Here is a 19,671-nt window from a genome sequence, read left to right as displayed (position 1 = left end):
GTATAAGTGTTCTCCCTGAGTACGCACCATTGCTACAGTTTGTCGTGCCGAGTCACCACGTGATGATCGGGTGTGATAAACTCTATGTTCACATACAACGGGTGCAAGCCAGTTTTGCACATGCAGAATACTCGGGTTAAACTTGACGAGCCTAGCATATGCAGATATGGCCTCGGAACACTGAGACCGAAAGGTCAAACGTGAATCATATAGTAGATATGATCAACATAGAGATGTTCACCATTGAAAACTACTCCATCTCACGTGATGATCGGACATGGTTTAGTTGATATGGATCACATGATCATTTAGATGACTAGAGGGATGTCTATCTAAGTGGGAGTTCTTAAGTAATATGATTAATTGAACTTAAATATGTCATGAACTTAGTCCTGATAGTTTTTGCATATCTATGTTGTTGTACATCAGTAGCCCGTGCTACCGTTCCCTTGAATTTCGACAAGTCGAGCTTTGTAGATAGTAACACTACTATCAGCGTCCGTCTTCCTCTTGAAGATCCATTTATTCTCAATGGCTTGCTGATCATCGGGCAAGTCCACCAAAGTCCACACTTTGTTCTCATACATGGATTCTATCTCAGATTTCATGGCCTCAATCCATCTGTCAAAATCTGGGATCATCACCGCTTCCTCATAGTTCGTAGGTTCATCATGGTCTAGCAACATGACTTCCAGAATAGGATTACCGTACCACTCTGGTGCGGATCATACTCTGGTTGACCTACGAGGTTCGGTAGTAACTTGATCTGGAGTTTCATGATCATCATCATTAACTTCCTCACTAATTGGTGTAGGCATCACTGGAACTGATTTCAGTGACGAGCTACTTTCCAATTCGAGAGAAGGTACAATTACCTCATCAAGTTCTACTTTCCTCCCACTCACTTCTTCCGAGAGAAACTCCTTCTCTAGAAAGGATCCACTCTTAGCAACAAAGATCTTGCCTTCGGATCTGTGATAGAAGGTGTACCCAACAATTTCTTTTGGGTATCCTATGAAGACTCACTTCTCCGATTTGGGTTTGAGCTTATCAGGCTGAAACTTTTTCACATAAGTATCGCAACCCCAAACTTTAAGAAACGACAGCTTAGGTTTCTTGCTAAACCACAGTTCATACGGAGTCGTCTCAACGAATTGACGGTGCCCAATTTAACGTGAATGCAGCTGTCTCTAATGCGTAACCCCAAAATGACAGTGGTAAATCGGTAAGAGACATCATAGATTGCACCATATCTAATAAAGTATGGTTATGACGTTCGGACACACCATTACGCTATGGTGTTCCGGGTGGCGTGAGTTGCGAAACTGTTCCACATTGTTTCAAATGAAGGCCAAACTCGTAACTCAAATATTCGCCTCTGCGATCAGATCATAGAAACTTTATTTTCTTGTTATACGATGATTCTCAACTTCACTCTGAAATTCTTTGAACTTTTCAAATGTTTTAGACTAGTGTTTCATTAAGTAGATATACCCATATCTGCTCAAATCATTTGTGAAGGTCAGAAAATAACGACCCGCCGCGAGCCTCAACACTCATCGGACCGCATACATCGGTATGTATTATTTCCAATAAGTTAGTGGCTCGCTCCATTGTTCCAGAGAACGGAGTCTGAGTCATCTTAACCATGAGGCATGGTTCGCAAGCATCAAGTGATTCATAATCAAGTGATTCCAAAAGCCCACCAGCATGGAGTTTCTTCATGCGCTTTACACCAATATGACCTAAACGGCTGTGCCACAAATAAGTTGCACTATCATTATTAACCTTGCATCTTTTGGCTTCAATATTATGAATATGTGTATCACTACAATCGAGATTCAATAAACCATTCACCTTGGGTGTATGCCACAGAAGGTTTTATTCATGTAAACAGAATAACTATTATTCTTTGACTTAAATGAATAACCGTATTGCAATAAACATGATCCAATCATATTCATGCTCAACGTAAACACCAAATAACATTTATTTTAGGTTCAACACTAATCCCGAACGTAAAGGGAGTGTGCGATGGTGATCTTATCAACCTTGGAATCACTTCCAACACACATCGTCACCTTGCCCTCAACTAGTTTGTGTTCATTTTATAACTCCTGTTTCAAGTTACTAATCATAGCAACTGAACCAGTATCAAATACACAGGGGCTACTATGAATACTAGTAAAGTACACATCAATAACATGTATATCATATATACTTTTGTTCACTTTGCCATCCTTCTTATCCGCCAAGTATTTGGGGCAGTTCTGCTTCCAGCGACCATTTCCTTTGCAGTAGAAGCACTCAGTTTCAGGCTTGGGGTCTAGATTTGGGCTTCTTCATGGGAGTGGCAACTTGCTTGTCATTTTTCTTGAAGTTCCCTTTCTTTCCCTTGCCCTTTTACTTGAAACTAGTGGTCTTGTCAACCATCAACACTTGATGCTTTTCTTGATTTCTACATTCACCGATTTCAGCATCACGAAGAGCTCGGGGAATCATTTTCGTCATCCCTTGCATATTATAGTTCATCACGAAGTTCCAGTAACTTGGTGATAGTGACTAGAGAACTCTGTCAATCACTATCTTATCTGGAAGATTAACTCCCACTTGATTCAAGCGATTGTAGTACTCAGACATTCTGAGCACATGCTCACTGGTTGTGCCATTCTCCTCCATCTTGTAGGCAAAAATACTTGTCAGAGGTCTCATACCTCTCGACTCGGGCATGAGTCTGAAATACCAATTTCAACTCTTGGAACATCTCATATGCTCCATGGCATTTCTAAACATTTTTGAAGTCCCGGCTCTAAGCCGTAAAGCATGGTGCACTAAACTATCAACTAGGCATCATACCGAGCTTGTCAAATGTTCATAACGTCTGCATTTGCTCCTGCAAGAGTTCTGTCACCTAGCGGTGCTTCAAGGACATAATTCTTCTGTGCAACAATGAGGATAATCCTCAGATCACGGACCTAGTCCACATCATTGCTACTATCAACTTTCAACTTGGTTTTCTCTAGGAACATATCATAAATAAAACGGGGAAGCTATACGCAAGCAATTGATCTACAACATAGATGTGCAAATACTATCAGGACTAAGTTCATGATAAATTTAAGTTCAATTAATCATATTACTTAAGAACTCCCACTTAGATAGACATCCCTCTAGTCATCTAAATGATCATGTGATCCATATCAACTAAATCATGTCCGATCATCACGTGAGATGGAGTAGCTTTCAATGGTGAACATCACTATGTTGATCATATCTACTATATGGTTCACGTTCGACCTTTCGGTCTTAGTGTTCCGAGGCCATATCTGCATATGCTAGGCTCGTCAAGTTTAACCCGAGTATTCTGCATGTGCAAAACTGGCTTGCACCCGTTGTATGTGAACGTAGAGCTTATCACACCCGATCATCACGTGGTGTCTCAGCACGAAGAACTGCCGCAACAGTGCATACTCAGGGAGAACACTTATACCTTGAAATTTTAGTAAGGGATCATCTCATAATGCTACCGTCATACTAAGCAAAATAAGATGCATAAAAGATAAACATCACATGCAATCAAAATATGTGACATGATATGGCCATTATCATCTTGTGCCTTTGATCTCCATCTCCAAAGTACCGTCATGATCTCCATCGTCACCGGCTTGACACCTGATCTCCATCGTAGCATCATTGTCGTCTCGCCACCTATTGCTTCAACGACTATTGCTACCGCTTAGTGAAAAAGTAAAGCAATCACATGGGGATTGCATTTCATACAATAAAGCGACAACCATAAGGCTCCTGCCGGTTGCCGATAACGGTTACGAAACATGATCATCTCATACAACAATTTATATCTCATCACATCTTGACCATATCACATCACAACATACCCTGCAAAAACAAGTTAGACGTCCTCTACTTTGTTGTTGCAAGTTTTACGTGGCTTCTACGGGCTTCTAGCAAGAACCGTTCTTACCTACGCATCAAAACCACAATGATTTTTCGTCAAGTGTGCTGTTTTAACCTTTAACAAGGACCGGGCGTAGTCAAACTCGATTCAACTAAAGCTGGAGAAACATACACCCACTAGCCACATGTATGCGAAGCACGGCGGTAGAACCAGTCTCATGAACGCGGTCATGTAATGTCGGTCTGGGCCGCTTCATCCAACAATACCGCTGAATCAAAGTATGACATGCTGGTAAGTAGTATGACTATTATCGCCCACAACTCTTTGTGTTCTACTCGTGCATATAACATCTACGCATAGACCTGGCTCGGATGCCACTGTTGGGGAACGCAGTAATTTCAAAAAAAATCCTACGAACACGCAAGATCCATCTAGGCGATGCATAGCAACGAGCGGGAGAGTGTGTCCACGTACCCTCGTAGACCGAAAGCGGAAGCATTAAGTAACGCGATTGATGTAGTCGAACGTTTTCGCGATCCAACCGATCAAGTACCGAATGCACGACACCTCCGCGATCTGCACACGTTCAGCTCAGTGACGTCCCTCGTACTCCTGATCCAGCTGAGGCCGAGGGAGAGTTTTGTCAGCACGACAGCGTGATGACGGTGACGATGAAGTTGGAGAAACAGACACCCGCGAGCCACCTGTGTGCGAAGCACGTCGGTAGAACCAATCTCATGAACGCGGTCATGTAATGTCGGCTTGGGCCGCTTCATCCAACAATACCGCTGAATCAAAGTAAGACGTTGCTGGTAAGAGCATCTCCAGCCGCGCCCCCAACAAGGCCCCCCAGGCGACTTTTCGGCCGCCGGCGCCAAAAAATCGGCCCAGTCGCGCCCCCAAGGGCCCAATTTTTGCCGGCTCGGGCCGAAATTGGCGCCGGCGGACCCAACCCGAACCCGGCGTGCTGGGGGGCGCTCGGGGGCGCCAGGCGAATCGTTTTTGGCGTGAAAGAGCCGCGGGCCCTCCTTGCCAGCGACTCGTCTCGCTTCTCGCCGCTTCGTCGTCCTCATCGCCTCGTTTCCCGTGGCGAATCAATGCCAAAGCTGCCGCGCGCTGCCGTGCCGGTCAGCCTCCGCCATTGATGACTCACGGACGGCGCAGTGAAGACGAGACGACGCGCGTCCCCCGCATGCCATGCGTAAACGCGGCGGCCACGCGTGCGCGCGGCGCCTCCGCCTATATAAGCCGACCCCCAGCGCGCCGGTGGCACGCACAGAGTCTCCACCGCCGACGCGCCCTTTCTTCCAACTTCCTCCCTCTCCTCTCGCCGTCTCCAGTTCAAATAATGGCCGAACGCTTCCCAGGCGATGGTGCGGCGGCGAACGGCTTCGGCCGCCGCCACCTTCACGAGGACGAAGCTCGGCTCCTCTTCGAGGCCGAGTATCCGGTCCCGCCGGACATGCGGGTGCCCGGGGCATGGAGAATCAGCGCCGGCGGGGTCCTGGTGCCACCACCGCCCACCGGGACGGCGCGGCATGCGGAGATCACGCATATCCGCGCCTCCCTGCCGCGGGCGGCGAGGGAGGGGCCACGCTACGTCCCTGACAGACCACTCTAGGAGCCATACTTCCGCCGCCATCACGCCGAGCACCTCAAGGCCACCAACGGCGGCGTGCCCTCCGGCAGGCTCAACTCCGAGGGGCGGCGCCGATGGTGGGGCGTGCCCAGCCGCACGCTGGAGGCCATCCTCAAGTACATAGAGGGCGGCAACACGCCGAGGCTGGAGTACCCCGACCCCCCGTCCTTCTCTCGCCGCCGTGGGAGCTCGTGGACGCCGAGGCGCATGGACCCCGGGGCGTCCTCCTCCTCGTCCGGTCGGTCGACCGGCTCTCCCTGCCTCCGCCCCATCAAGCCGGAGCCCCAGGACACGTCTGTCAGCCGGCGCACCCGCAACTCCGGTGTCCGCATCGCCGACTCCACCCCCGCCTCTAGCCGCCTCGTCCTCGTCGCGCCCAAACCGGAGCCCAGCCTCCCCCCGGAGTACGAGGAGATAGCCCAGCGCGGCTTCTCCGACGAGGACGCCCTATGGTGGGCGCGCGACGACTACCTCCGCGACGAGATGGTCCGGCAGCGCCGGGCCCTGGAGGAGATAGCTGCCCACAAACATGGGCGCGAGGACGAGCACGGCGTCGTGATTCTCGACAGCGACGACGACGAGGACGCCCCCGGACCGTCCAACCCACCGCGCCAACCGAGGGAGGGTTGCAGCAGGGACTATTGGAAATATGCCCTAGAGGCAATAATAAATGGTTATTATTATATTTCTTTGTTCATGGTAATTGTCTATTATTCATGCTATAATTGTGTTATCCGGAAATCGTAATACATGTGTGAATATATAGACCACAACGTGTCCCTAGTAAGCCTCTAGTTGACTAGCTCGTTGATCAACAGATAGTCATGGTTTCCTGACTATGGACATTGGATGTCATTGATAACGGGATCACATCATTAGGAGAATGATGTGATGGACAAGACCCATACCTAAGCATAGCATAAAAGATCGTGTAGTTTCGTTTGCTAGAGCTTTTCCAATGCCAAGTATCTTATCCTTAGACCATGAGATCGTGCAACTCCCGGATACCGTAGGAGTGCTTTGGGTGTGCCAAACGTCACAACGTAACTGGGTGATTATAAAGGTGCACTACGGGTATCTCCGAAAGTGTATGTTGGGTTGGCACGGATCGAGACTGGGATTTGTCACTCCGTGTGACGGAGAGGTATCTCTGGGCCCACTCGGTAATGCATCATCATAATGAGCTCAATGTGACTAAGGCGTTAGTCACGGGATCATGCATTGCGGTATGAGTAAAGAGACTTGCCGGTAACGAGATTGAACAAGGTATTGGGATACCGACGATCGAATCTCGGGCAAGTAACATACCGATTGACAAAGGGAATTGTATACGGGATTGATTGAATCCTCGACATCGTGGTTCATTCGATGAGATCATCATGGAACATGTGGGAGCCAACATGGGTATCCAGATCCCGCTGTTGGTTATTGACCGGAGAGGCGTCTCGGTCATGTCTGCATGTCTCCCGAACCCGTAGGGTCTACACACTTAAGGTTCGGTGACGCTAGGGTTGTAGAGATATGTGTATGCGGAAACCCGAAAGTTGTTCGGAGTCCCGGATGAGATCCCGGACGTCACGAGGAGTTCCGGAATGGTCCGGAGGTGAAGAATTATATATAGGAAGTCAAGTTTCGGCCACCGGGAAAGTTTCGGGGGTTACCGGTATTGTACCGGGACCACCGGAAGGGTCCCAGGGGTCCACCGGGTGGGGCCACCTATCCCGGAGGGCCCCGTGGGCTGAAGTGGGAAGGGAACCAGCCCCTAGTGGGCTGGGCGCCCCCCCATGGGCCTTCCCCCTGCGCCTAGGGTTGGAAACCCTAGGGTGGGGGGCGCCCCACTTGCCTTGGGGGGCAAGGCACCCCCTGGCCGCCGCTCGCCCACCAGATGGGTTCTGGCCGGCGCCCCCCCTCCCAGGGGGCCTATATAAAGGGGGGGGGAGGGAGGGCAGTAGCACAACAGCCTTGGGCGCCTCCCTCCTCCCCTGCTACACCTCTCCCTCTCGTAGAAGCTCGGCGAAGCCCTGCCGAGACCCGCTACATCCACCACCATGCCGTCGTGCTGCTGGATCTCCATCAACCTCTCCTTCCCCTTGCTGGATCAAGAAGGAGGAGACATCGCTGCACCGTACGTGTGTTGAACGCGGAGGTGCCGTCCGTTCGGCACTCGGTCATCGGTGATTTGAATCACGACGAGTACGACTCCGTCATCCACGTTCATTGGAACGCTTCCGCTCGCGATCTACAAGGGTATGTAGATGCACTCCTTTCCCCTCGTTGCTAGTATACTCCATAGATGCATCTTGGTGAGCGTAGGAAATTTTTTAAATTATGCTACGATTCCCAACAGGGACGGCGGCCGCGGCGGAGGCGACGACGAAGACGGCGGAGGCGGCGACTACACGCGGTTCTACAGCCTCCTCGGCATGTAGAACTACAAGGGCAGTGGGCGGCGAGGAGCGGCAAGGGAGACGGCGAGGAGCAGACTAGTAGCGTTTTTTTCTTTTTTGTAAAATATTTTAAATATGAACGAACTCGCCGAAGTTTGGTTTAATTTGCGCCGTGTTTGTGACAAAATTTAAGTTTTCAAAAAAACGTGGGCGCCGCGACTGGGGGGCATCACGCCCCCAGCACACGGTTTAGTGCCGGTGCGCCCCCAGGGGGCGATTTTTAGCCCCTCCTGGGGGGCCAACGGCTGGAGATGCTCTAAGCAGTATGACTATTATCGCCCACAACTCTTTATGTTCTACTCGTGCATATAACATCTACGCATAGACCTGGCTCGGATGCCACTGTTGGGGAACGTAGTATTTCAAAAAAATTCCTACGATCACGCAAGATCTATCTAGGAGAAGCATAGCAACGAGCGGGGAGAGTGTGCCCATGTACCCTCGTAGACCGAGAGCGGAAGCGTTTAGTAACGCGGTTGATGTAGTCGAACGTCTTCACGATCCAACCGATCCAAGTACCGAACGTACGGCACCTCTGTGTTCAGCACACGTTCAACACGATGACGTCCCTCGAGCTCTTGATCCAGTTGAGGACGAGGGAGAGTTCTGTCAGCACGACGGCGTGGCGACGGTGATGATGAAGTTACCGGCGCAGGGCTTCGCCTAAGCACTATGACAATATGACCGAGGTGTTAACTGTGGAGGGGGCGCCGCACACGGCTAGGAACAATTGATGTGTGTTCTAGGGGTGCCCTCTCCACGTATATATAGGAGGGACGGGAGGAAGGCAGCCTAGGGCGCGCCCAAGTACGAGGAATCCTACTTGGGCCCCTAGTCCAATTCCCCCACCCCTTACCATATTTTTTTTGAGGAACAGTGGACAGTGAGGGCACCCCTTACCATATTTGGACAAGGGGGAAAAGGAAGGAGGGGGTAAGGGAAGGAAGTAGGAGTCCTACTTCATACTTTCCTTTTCCTCCTCTCCTTTCCCTTTCTCCCGACGTGGCTGGCCCTATAGGGGGCGCACCAGCCCCTTGTGGGCTGGTGTGTTCCCTTACTTGGCCCATTAATCCCATATCTTTGCCAGGGGTTGCCCGGAACCCCTTCCGGTGGCCCGGTATCACCCGGAACACTTTCGGTGTCCAAATACCATTGTCGTATATATATGAATCTTTACCTCTTGACCATTTCGAGACTCCTCGTCATGTTCATGATCTCATCCAGGACTCCGAACAAACTTCGGTCATCAAATCACATAACTCATAATACAAATCGTCATCGAACGTTAAGCGTGCGGACCCTACGGGTTCGAGAACTATGTAGACATGACTGAGACAAATCTTCGGTCAATAACCAACAGCGGAACCTGGATGCTCATATTGGTTCCTACATATTCTACGAAGATCTTTATCGGTCAAACCGCAATAACAACATACGTTATTCCCTTCGTCATCGGTATGTTACTTGCCCGAGATTCGATCGTCGGTATCATCATACCTAGTTCAATCTCGTTACCGGCAAGTCTCTTTACTTGTTCCGTAATGCATCATCCTGTAACTAACTCATTAGTCACATTGCTTGCAAGGCTTATAGTGATGTGCATTGCCTAGAGGGCCTAGAGATACCTCTCCGATACTCGAAGTGAAAAATCCTAATCTTGATCTATGCCAACCCAACAAACACTTTCGGAGACACCTGTAGAGCATCTTTATAATGACCCAGTTACGTTGTGACATTTGATAGCACACAAGGTGTTCCTCCGGTATTCGGGAGTTGCATAATCTCATAGTCAGAGGAACATGTATAAGTCATGATGAAAGCAATAGCAATAAAACTAAACGATCATTATGCTAAGCTAACGGATGGGTCTTGTCCATCACATCATTCTCTAATGATGTGATCCCGTTCATCAAATGACAACACATGTCTATGGTCAGGAAACATAACCATCTTTGATTAACGAGCTAGTCAAGTAGAGGCATATTAGGGACACTCTGTTTTGTCTATGTATTCACACATGTACTAAGTTTTCGGCTAAAACAATTCTAGCATGAATAATAAACATTTATCATGATATAAGGAAATATAAATAACAACTTTATTATTGCCTCTAGGGCATATTTCCTTCAATTGCTGCACAGAAGAATTACGTCCTGGAAGCACCGCTAGGTGCAAGGCCCGCTGCAGGAGCAACTCCGGACGTTATGAATGTATGGCAAACTAAAGCTGATGACTACTCGATAGTTCAGTGTGCCATGCTTTATGGCTTAGAATCGGGACTTAAAAGACGTTTTGAACGTCATGGAGCATATGAGATGTTCCAGGAGTTGAAGTTAATATTTCAAGCAAATGCCCGAGTTGAGAGATATGAAGTCTCCAACAAGTTCTATATCTGCAAGATGGAGGAGAACAGTTCTGTCAGTGAACATATACTCAAAATGTCAGGGTACCATAACCACTTGACTCAGCTGGGAGTTAATCTTCCTGATGATAGTGTCATTGACAGAGTTCTTCAATCACTGCCACCAAGCTATAAAGGCTTCGTGATGAACTATAATATGCAAGGGATGGAAAAGACAATTCCTGAGCTCTTCGCAATGCTAAAGGCTACGGAGGTAGAAATCAAGGAGGAGCATCAAGTGTTGATGGTTAAAAAGACCACTAGTTTCAAGAAAAAAGGCAAAGGGAAGAAGGGGAACTTCAGGAAGAATAGCAAGGAAGTTGCTACTCCCGGGAAGAAGCCCAAGTCTGGACCTAAGCCTGAAACTGAGTGCTTCTACTGCAAAGGGACTGGTCAATGGAAGCGGAACTGCCCCAAGTATTTGGCGGATAAGAAGGATGGCAAAATTAAAAGTATATTTGATATACATGTTATTGATGTGTACCTTACTAATGCTCGTAGTACCAGCGGCGTGTGCAAAATTGCCTTCACATTCAGATCGGGCGTAATGTTCATGCTTATGTAGATGACATTGTGGTGAAATCCAGGAAGAAGGAGACTCTGATTGATGATTTGAAGGAGACGTTTGACAATCTCCGGGTCTATAAAATGATGCTTAACCCGGCTAAGTGTGTTTTTGGTGTACCAGCGGGTAAGCTTTTGGGTTGTTTGGTTTCAGACCGAGGTATCAAAGCTAACCCGGAGAAAATCAAGGCTATTACTTCCCTGGCTAAGCCAAAGTGTGTTAATGACGTCCAACGCTTGGCTGGTCGGATAACAGATTTGAGACGGTTCATAAGCCGCCTAGGAGAAAAGGCTATCCCTCTGTACCAGATGATGAAGAAGACAGATAATTTCGTCTGGAGTGATGTTGCCGATGAGGCATTTGTGGCGCTTAAGAAGCAACTGGCTGAGCCACCGGTTCTTGCTGCCCTGTATTTATAAGGAGCCTTTGTTGTTATATGTGGTTGCCAATGGTCGGGCTGTCAGTGTGGCCATTGTGGTGGAAAGGAAAGAGGCAGGCAAGGAGTATCCGGTTCAACGACCGGTTTACTACATCAGCGAGGTACTTATTGAGTCCAAGCAGAGGTATCCGTATTGGCAGAAGCTTGTGTATGGGGTTTTCATGGCAAGTTGAAAGCTCAAGCAATATTTTCTGGGTCATCCCATTACTGTGGCTAGTTCTGCTCCTTTGGGGGATATCATCCAAAATAGAGAAGCCACAGGTTGGGTAGCCAAGTGGGCCATTGAGCTTGGACCTCATGGTTTAAAGTATGTGCCTCGTGCGGCCATCAAGTCACAAGCACTCGTGGATTTTATCAATGATTGGACAGAGTTGCAAACGCCTGAGGAAAAGCCGGATAACACATATTGGACTATTCACTTTGATGGATCCAGGCAGTTGGAAGGCCCCGGGGCTGGAGTTGTCTTGACTTCCCCATGAGGTGATAAATTTTCTTATGTTCTCCGGTTAATGTTCCCTTGTACTAACAATGCAACTGAGTATGAGGCCTTGCTCCACGGTCTTCGGATGGCTAAGGAGATGAACTTAAGCCAGGTGAGGTGCTTCGGCGACTCAGATCTGGTAGCTCAGCAAGTTTCTGGCACTTGGGATTCTAAGGATCCGCTTATGGCGGCTTATCGTCTAGAGGTTGATGCCATTGCGGGTCACTTCAAGGGTTACCAAGTTGAGCATATTGATCACAGGAAGAATGAGGCGGCTGACACTTTAAGCCGGTTAGGGTCTCAGCGTAAGCCGGTGCCACCTAACACTTTCCTGAATATTCTGCTTAACCCTTTTGTCAAATTGCCTACACAGGAGGATCTTGCTGTTCCTGACCCGGAAGCACAATTGGTGGGGGCTCTTCATGCCGTTCCCGATTGGACAGTTTCATATTTGGCTTACATGACCTGGGGCGAGTTGCCTGAGGATGAGATTTTTGCCAGGAAGATAACCCGACGGTCTAAGTCAATGACGATTGTCAATGGGGAGTTGCACCATCGCAGTGTCACAGGGGCATTTCAACGTTGCGTCTCTCCTGAAGAAGGCTGTGAGATTCACGAGAGATTCACGAAGGAGATTGTGGTCATCATGTCGACTCTAAATCTCTCATAGCCAAGGCTTTTCGCCATGGGTTTTATTGGTTGACGACTCATGCTGATGCTGAGGATTTGGTCAGCAAATGTGATGGTTGTCAGAATTTTAATGACGAGCTCATGTTCCGGCTCAGGAGTTGAGGATGATTCCAATTACTTGGTCGTTTGCGACCTGGGCTTGATATGGCCGGGCCTTTCAAGAGGTCCAAAGATAAGAAAACCCACCTTTTGGTGGCAGTTGATAAGTTTACTAAGTGGGTTGAAGCAGAGCCGGTTAGCAAGTGTGATGCAGCAACGGCGGTTCAATTCATCAAGAAGGTGATCTTCTGTTTTGGCTTTCCCCACGGCATTATAACGGATAATGGCACTAATCTATCTAAGGGTGCTATGAAAGAATTTTGTCAACAAGAGCATATTCAACTTGATGTTTCCTCCGTGGCTCACCCCCAGTCTAATGGTCAAGCGGAATGAGCTAATCATGAGATTCTGCGAGGCATCAATCCCCGACTTATGGTTCCTTTGCAAAGAATGTCGGGCTGTTGGGTGGAGGAGTTACCTTCAGTGTTATGGAGTATCAATACAACCCCCAACAGATCTACGGGTTACACACCTTTCTTCATGGTTTATGGAGCAGAGGCGGTTCTCCCTAGTGACATCCGTCACGATTCGCCCCGTGTGGCGGCTTATGTTGAAGCTGATAATGAAATAGCACGTCAGAATGCACTCGACCTGTTAGATGAGGAGCGTGATCTCACGGCGGCTCGTTTAGCGATTTATCAATAAGATCTACGTCGTTATCACGGCCGCTGGGTCAAAACCAGAACCTTTCAAGAAGGCGACTTGGTGCTCCGGCTTATCCAGGATCAAACTGATATGCATAAATTATCCCCACCTTGGGAAGGACCTTTTGTGGTCAGCAAGAATCTGCATAATGGGTCATACTATCTTATCAACGTTTGAGACCACAAGGACTCATGCACATCGGAGGAGGAGACCCGTCGGCTGTGGAATATTGCTCATCTTTGGCCATACTATACTTGAGCCACCGGCTCTCATGATGTACATAGTTTGACGATGTATATATTATAAACAGTATAATAAAGTCGGCATCCCTGATAATTCAGGGTCTCTGTCGTTTCACTTCTTCGAAGCTGAGTCTTTATCATTGTTTTTACCTGCTCATTTAAGAGGGTTCACGCCCAAATTACAGGGACCAAAGAGAGTTGGATGCACAGCACAACTCAAACATAGGTACCCGATGAGAACAACTCACAAATACGTCACTTGGGGGCTTCCTATTCAAACATAGGTGTATTAGCCAAAGAGAACATAGCATTTCTACCCACTTGACTGGGTTATTTCGTTCAAACATAGGTGTATTCACCAAAGAGGACATAACCCTTCCGGGTCATTTTGCCTGTATGCCAGCTGCTTCTTCATCAGGTAATCCTGATTGACCAGCCGAACTCTTAACAATCAATCTTTTAAAAGGTGTATTCACCAAAGATCTTGAATTTGTTAAGGTTAAAACGCCGGTTTGTCATGTGAGAGCATGGCTTACAGATAGCCAGGATAGACCCAGGCTCATAAGTCGCCTTCTTTGGGACTTGGATAAATCGACCTGTGATGCACGATGCTACTCTGACCCCGCGTACTCCTGATAAGTCTATCTTTTAATAAGACTTGCACTTATTTGGGTTCAAATGTCGATTGGGTCATGTGAGAGCCGGCTCACAGAAAGCGCGGACCTTCCAGTGGCCATCAGGCTAGTTTCATTGAAGAAGAAACTTTGGCTCGGCGGCCTGCAAAAGCCTCGGATTTTTTTGATTTCTGATTTTGGCTTTATATCATATCTTTTTATTCTTACCATATGGTTTTTACAAATCGGGCCAAGCTGCCCTATTTATGTCTCATATTTGAAGCATCGTCGGGTCTTTGCAACCCGCCAGGATGGCAGGCTCTAAGTCGCCTGAGAATAATAATCTTATGCTTAGAGTTATGGCTCTAAAAGCTCTAACTGCATGGAGCTGATAAGCTAGCAGTTTACGTAAATACCACAGCTATGATATTATATTATATAAAAGTTGTGGTCATCCCGGCCCTGGTTATGGACTATTTGTCCCCAGCGGTTTAATTTGGGCATTGTGACCTACCGCCGGGGCAATTGTAATCTATTTGTGTGCAGGGTACTGTTCAATCTGATCTGCTCAAATCAATGCTATCATAAGCATAAAGCAGTAGCTTTTCAAGTGGCGGATCAGCAGTATTGCGCCAAACAAAAACATGCATGATGGCACGACAGATCAAGGTTTCACTAGCCTATTACATGACTCAGTGAGCCAATAAAGATCGAGTGTTTTTTCAAAGGATCACATATGTAACCCGCCCGGCGGATTACTCTTCTTGGTCTTGCTGACTTGAGGCTTCCGGATCATCCTTCTCCGGTTCTTCGTCCTCCTCCGCCGTCTGAAAGTTTGGTGATGACTAATCGATGCCACACAAGGCTTGAAATTCAGCTTCATCATCTATAAGTTTGGACGGGTCAACTTAAGGGGCGAAAGTATGCTTACGGATTGGAGGGATTAGATCCATCACTTTATAAGCCGGCGTGGGCATCTTCTGATTCTCCCTGTTATAAGCCGGGTGGTATTTTGATAGGTCCGTGTCATTTGCAATCAGAGTTGCCATTGGACATATTTCTTTCACGCAAGCAGCGAAGTCCTTTTGATCAAACGGAGTGCCATCTTCTTTCAAGCTTGGGTATCCAGTAGCTACATCAGCCGGGTCTAGTTCTGGTACCCATGCTTTGGCCCAGCTCAAAGCTGTAACGGCGCCGGCTCTTGCAGATGACCGCTTCATCTCGTCAATCCTAGCAGGCAGAATAGAGAGTTTTTTCAAGACATCACTCAAGAGAGTAGGTGCTTGGTTAGTCGGAGAAAATGTGGCCAGTGCGCGTTGAATTCCAGTATATAGCTATTCAACAAGTGTACAAACAGCCTTGAGCTTCACAAGCATTTCCTGGCTAAGGTTGCTGCTCCTGGGACCTGAGTAATAATTATGGATTGGTTAGAGGCGATTCATACCATCAAGGAAGAGATTCAATTTGATGTTAACAAGGCAACTCACCAAAGATAGCAGAAACCATCTGGGATATACGGTGCTTTAAACCCGTAAGCTCAGTGGTCACCTCTTGAAGAGCCGCCTCCGCTTTTTCAGCCCGCTGAGTTAAAGCAGTCTTTTCTTCAGCCCAGGCATTTCTTTCAGCCTTGAAACTGGTCTTCAGCTTTTCCGTTTCAGCCACGCTAAATTGGAATTTTGAATCAGCTTTTCGGGTCTCCAACTCTTGATTCTCCAGCCGGGTCTTGGCATCAGCTAATTGTAATTGCAGTTCAGCAGTGGCGTTCTGTACAAGCATAGAGTTGAAAACACATTCATATCCTGGTTAAAAGAATATAAGTCCCAAGCATTTTGCAAGCAACAACACTTGGCACTTGGGGGCTAATGCCTGCCGAATTTTTTCATACAACGGCTCAGGTGAATAAGTCCCAAGCACTTTGCAGGCAAGAGTACTTGGCACTTGGGGGCTAATGCGTATCGCTGGCGTCTATTTACTGCTTTATGATGACCAGGTTGTGCCTTAAACTATCATAGCTGGTTCATGGGGGCTATACAGGTAAGCTCTCTTTGATGAACAATGGTGAACAGGACCGGCTCATTCATGCAGATTAAACCGGCCCTTGGGGACTACGGATGCAAAGTTAATTGTTTAAAATCCGGTTCAACTATAAATACGAAAGCCGGTCTTGGAAGGATTCTACGAAAGATGCTCATGGTTATTCTAAGTCTACAGCATATTCAATTTTATCATACCCAGTAGACTTGGGGGCTGGCAAGGTGGACATAACTTATTTAAGCAGGAATCCATACCTCATATTTTTTATGCATGTGCTTCACCATATCGATTTCAAGATCGCGACTGGAGTGTACTTGGTTGAGGTAGCCAAAGAGTACTTCACTACTTCTCAATTGAAAATAGTGGGCGACATCAAATCTCACTTTCCGCTTTTCAATGAACTCTTGTTTAGCGGAATGTTTGGCCAAGACAGTTGGATTTCCCAGTTCAATGAACTCTTGTTTAGCGGAGTGTTCGGTAAGCCGGAGGATAATTCTTCACCTCCGCTAGTCCGAGTCTGTCGCTGGTTCTCGTGTTGTTGTTGCTTCAAAAGAAAGTGAGGATCCAAATGAGCTAAGGGGTGTGAAACCTTACTTTCCGGGTTACTCATCGAATTTTCTGTCTTGGCAAAGGTGCTGAGCCGGAGGAAATAATAGTTACCTCTTCTTCAACTGCTTGGCTGGCCCCCGTGTCATCCTGATAATAATCAGTGTCAATAAGGTGATTGAAAAAGGAGCCAAGGGAGTCAAGGGCTACCTCCGATTCAGAGCTGTCATTCAGTTCAAACAACACAGAAGCACTTGATTTCTTCTTAGTCTTCTTGGTGGTTTTCTTGGCGGCTTTCTTGGCGGCCCTGGCCTTTTTGACGGCTTCATGATCATATGTCTTTTTCCAAAAATCTGTCAGCCTGTGAAAGTCATCAAAGTTGAGTTAATAGAACATTTAAATGATGAGATAAAGGTAAGGGATTCAGAGACTCACATCCGGTGGTGGGTTAAGCTTGCAGAAAGGGTTCAAACCCACTTTGCTGCAGTCTTCCGCGTCTTCATTCAGAAGAGTCTTTGTCATTTCATTGATTTCTTCGTGAGTTAAATGCACGGAGCTGTGGCGCAGTGGATCCTTTATACCGCCCGTGTAAGTACACATTAAGCCGGGTCGGCGGCTCAAGGGTATGATTCGCCAAGAAACCCAGCACCGAACTAAGTGAATGCCAGTTAACCCGTTTCCCAGCAGAGCCTTGACCTTTGCAATGGTGGGAGCAAGCTTTGCACGTTCAGCAGTGGTAAGCTTTTTAGGAAGACGATGCTTTGAGTCAAGACGCTGGACATGATAACCCGGCAGTGGATTCTCGTCTGTCGGAGAAGTATCTTTGCGGTAAAACCATGTCTGATTCCAATCTTTGGGGTGACTCGGCAAGCGGGCATAGGGGAAGATAGCATCTCTTCTCCGTTGAATTGATATTCCACCTAGTTCCAGGCTGGGTCCATTCGTAAACTCGTTTTGGCGGCTCAAATAAAAATATTCCCTAAAGAGGTCAACACTGGGTTCCCCTTGAAGGTATACATCGCACAAAACTTGCAAATATTTGACACGGAATTGGGTCCGATGTCTTGACGATGGAGTTGAAAGAAGTGCAGAACGTCTCGAATTTTTTTTGATTTGGGCGGTGAGAGGCCCCGGTTCATGTGATCAGTAAAAACGATGACTTCACCATCCTTTGGGTGAGGTCTTTCTTCACTTGGTTTGGGGCGCGCAAATGCAGGATATCTTTTGCTGGTAAAAAGCCGATTTTGACAAAGTCTTTGAGTGTATTCTCAGTGACAATGGAAGGAACCCAATTGCATGAGGTGGTTGTCTTCGGCGGCATTGTGAAGAAAGAAGCCTAAAGGAAATAAAAATCCGGCCGGTTTAAGTCGATTCAATAAGCCGGAAGCAAAATACAACAGTACATATTCAAAGTGGCGGCTTAAATGGGGCCGAATGATATATGGGTAATTATAAGCTGGTGATGTAAGCCGCCATGACAAGCACTGGTATTCAAGATCTGACAAGAGCGAATTTTACTAAGTGTTGCGACAGACATGTTTCGCAGATTGGAGCTATAAGATTGGATCTGCAGCAGTTCAGAGAAATGAAATAAAATCTAAACCTAAGGTGGCGGCAGCAGAAAGTGGGGATGCCCAGATGAGATCTTTTGCAATGAGGATATATTCTAGTATTAAAAAACAAGTGCTAAAACTGCTACCGCACAAGATTTGTGTCGTTTTCGATCAAAACTATGCAATCTGGGAAAGAGAAGGAGGAACGATGATGAACGCCGACGAATAGGGAAACCCTAAGGCAGATCTATTAAGAGGAAAAGTGAATACTTACCGACGCTGATGAACATCGGAGGGGCGCCGCGATGTTCTGGTTCGTTCAGGGTGATGCAGCGGCCGGAGTTGAAGCAGTGGACGAAGATCGACGGCGGCGGAGCTTGAGCGCGCTGGAGCGTTGCGAGGAAGAAGATGAAGACGAGAAGGCAAAGGGGGAGAGTGAAAAGAGGACCCCTGGCCCTATTTATAAGGCTGGAAGGATAAGTGGCATGCGTGGGAATCGAGGGACAAGAAAATGGATATGTGACAGCGCGAGCGCCTCAATTTTCAGGAGGTTATTAAAAAATAAGGATCTGTTAAAGATATGCTCGGTATTGTGCGCAATTAATGACAGATGACGTGATGGAGGTTTTCCGTAATTCCAGGAGATGACGTCATGGTGGGTTACAATATCTCACAAGAAGATGAAGAAGGATTTTTTTTCTAAGTGTTGAAGATTGACATGAATAAGTTCAAATCAACCTGGGGCCTAATGTTGGGGATATGACTATTGGATATGACCCGCTCAGGAGGGGCCGGGTTATCCCACTGACGGTTCATAAGCCAAGCCCATGAATATGTTGAAGATGGAGGTTCATGTAGTAGGCTTGTTAAAGGGCCCAAAACCCAAAGGCGGCTTAAGGCCCGTAAGTGTAAACCGTCATGTATATGTGACTTGTATTGTAAGGCATGTAAGATAAGTCACTGGGCCGGACACGTTTGTATGAGTCGGCCGGGACTCTGTAAGCCGCGGGGCGTCAACCCGTATATATAAGGGGACGACCCGGCAGCGGCTTAGGGCAAGAAAACAACAGATCGAAAGCCAGGCTAAACGTATTCGCTCCCTGGTAATCGAAACCCTAGCAATACCACCTCAAACTGGATTAGGCTTTTACCAGTATAAACTCCTCGTGTCCTTTGTCCCATTTTAACCCCTTTAAGCTAACTACATCGCAATGGATCCACAAGTAAGTCCTTCCACTAGGTTCTGTTGCTCATATTTGCAACTCAAAACACGGGCTACAGATTAAACGAAGATTGGCTAAGGACGAGGTGAAGATGCGCGCTGGAAATGGTTCCAAGGTCGATGTGATCGCCATCGGCA

Source organism: Aegilops tauschii, chromosome 4 (assembly GCF_002575655.3).
Source record: "Aegilops tauschii subsp. strangulata cultivar AL8/78 chromosome 4, Aet v6.0, whole genome shotgun sequence".
NCBI classification, from domain to species: domain Eukaryota; kingdom Viridiplantae; phylum Streptophyta; class Magnoliopsida; order Poales; family Poaceae; genus Aegilops; species Aegilops tauschii.
This window is presented reverse-complemented; position numbering follows the sequence as displayed.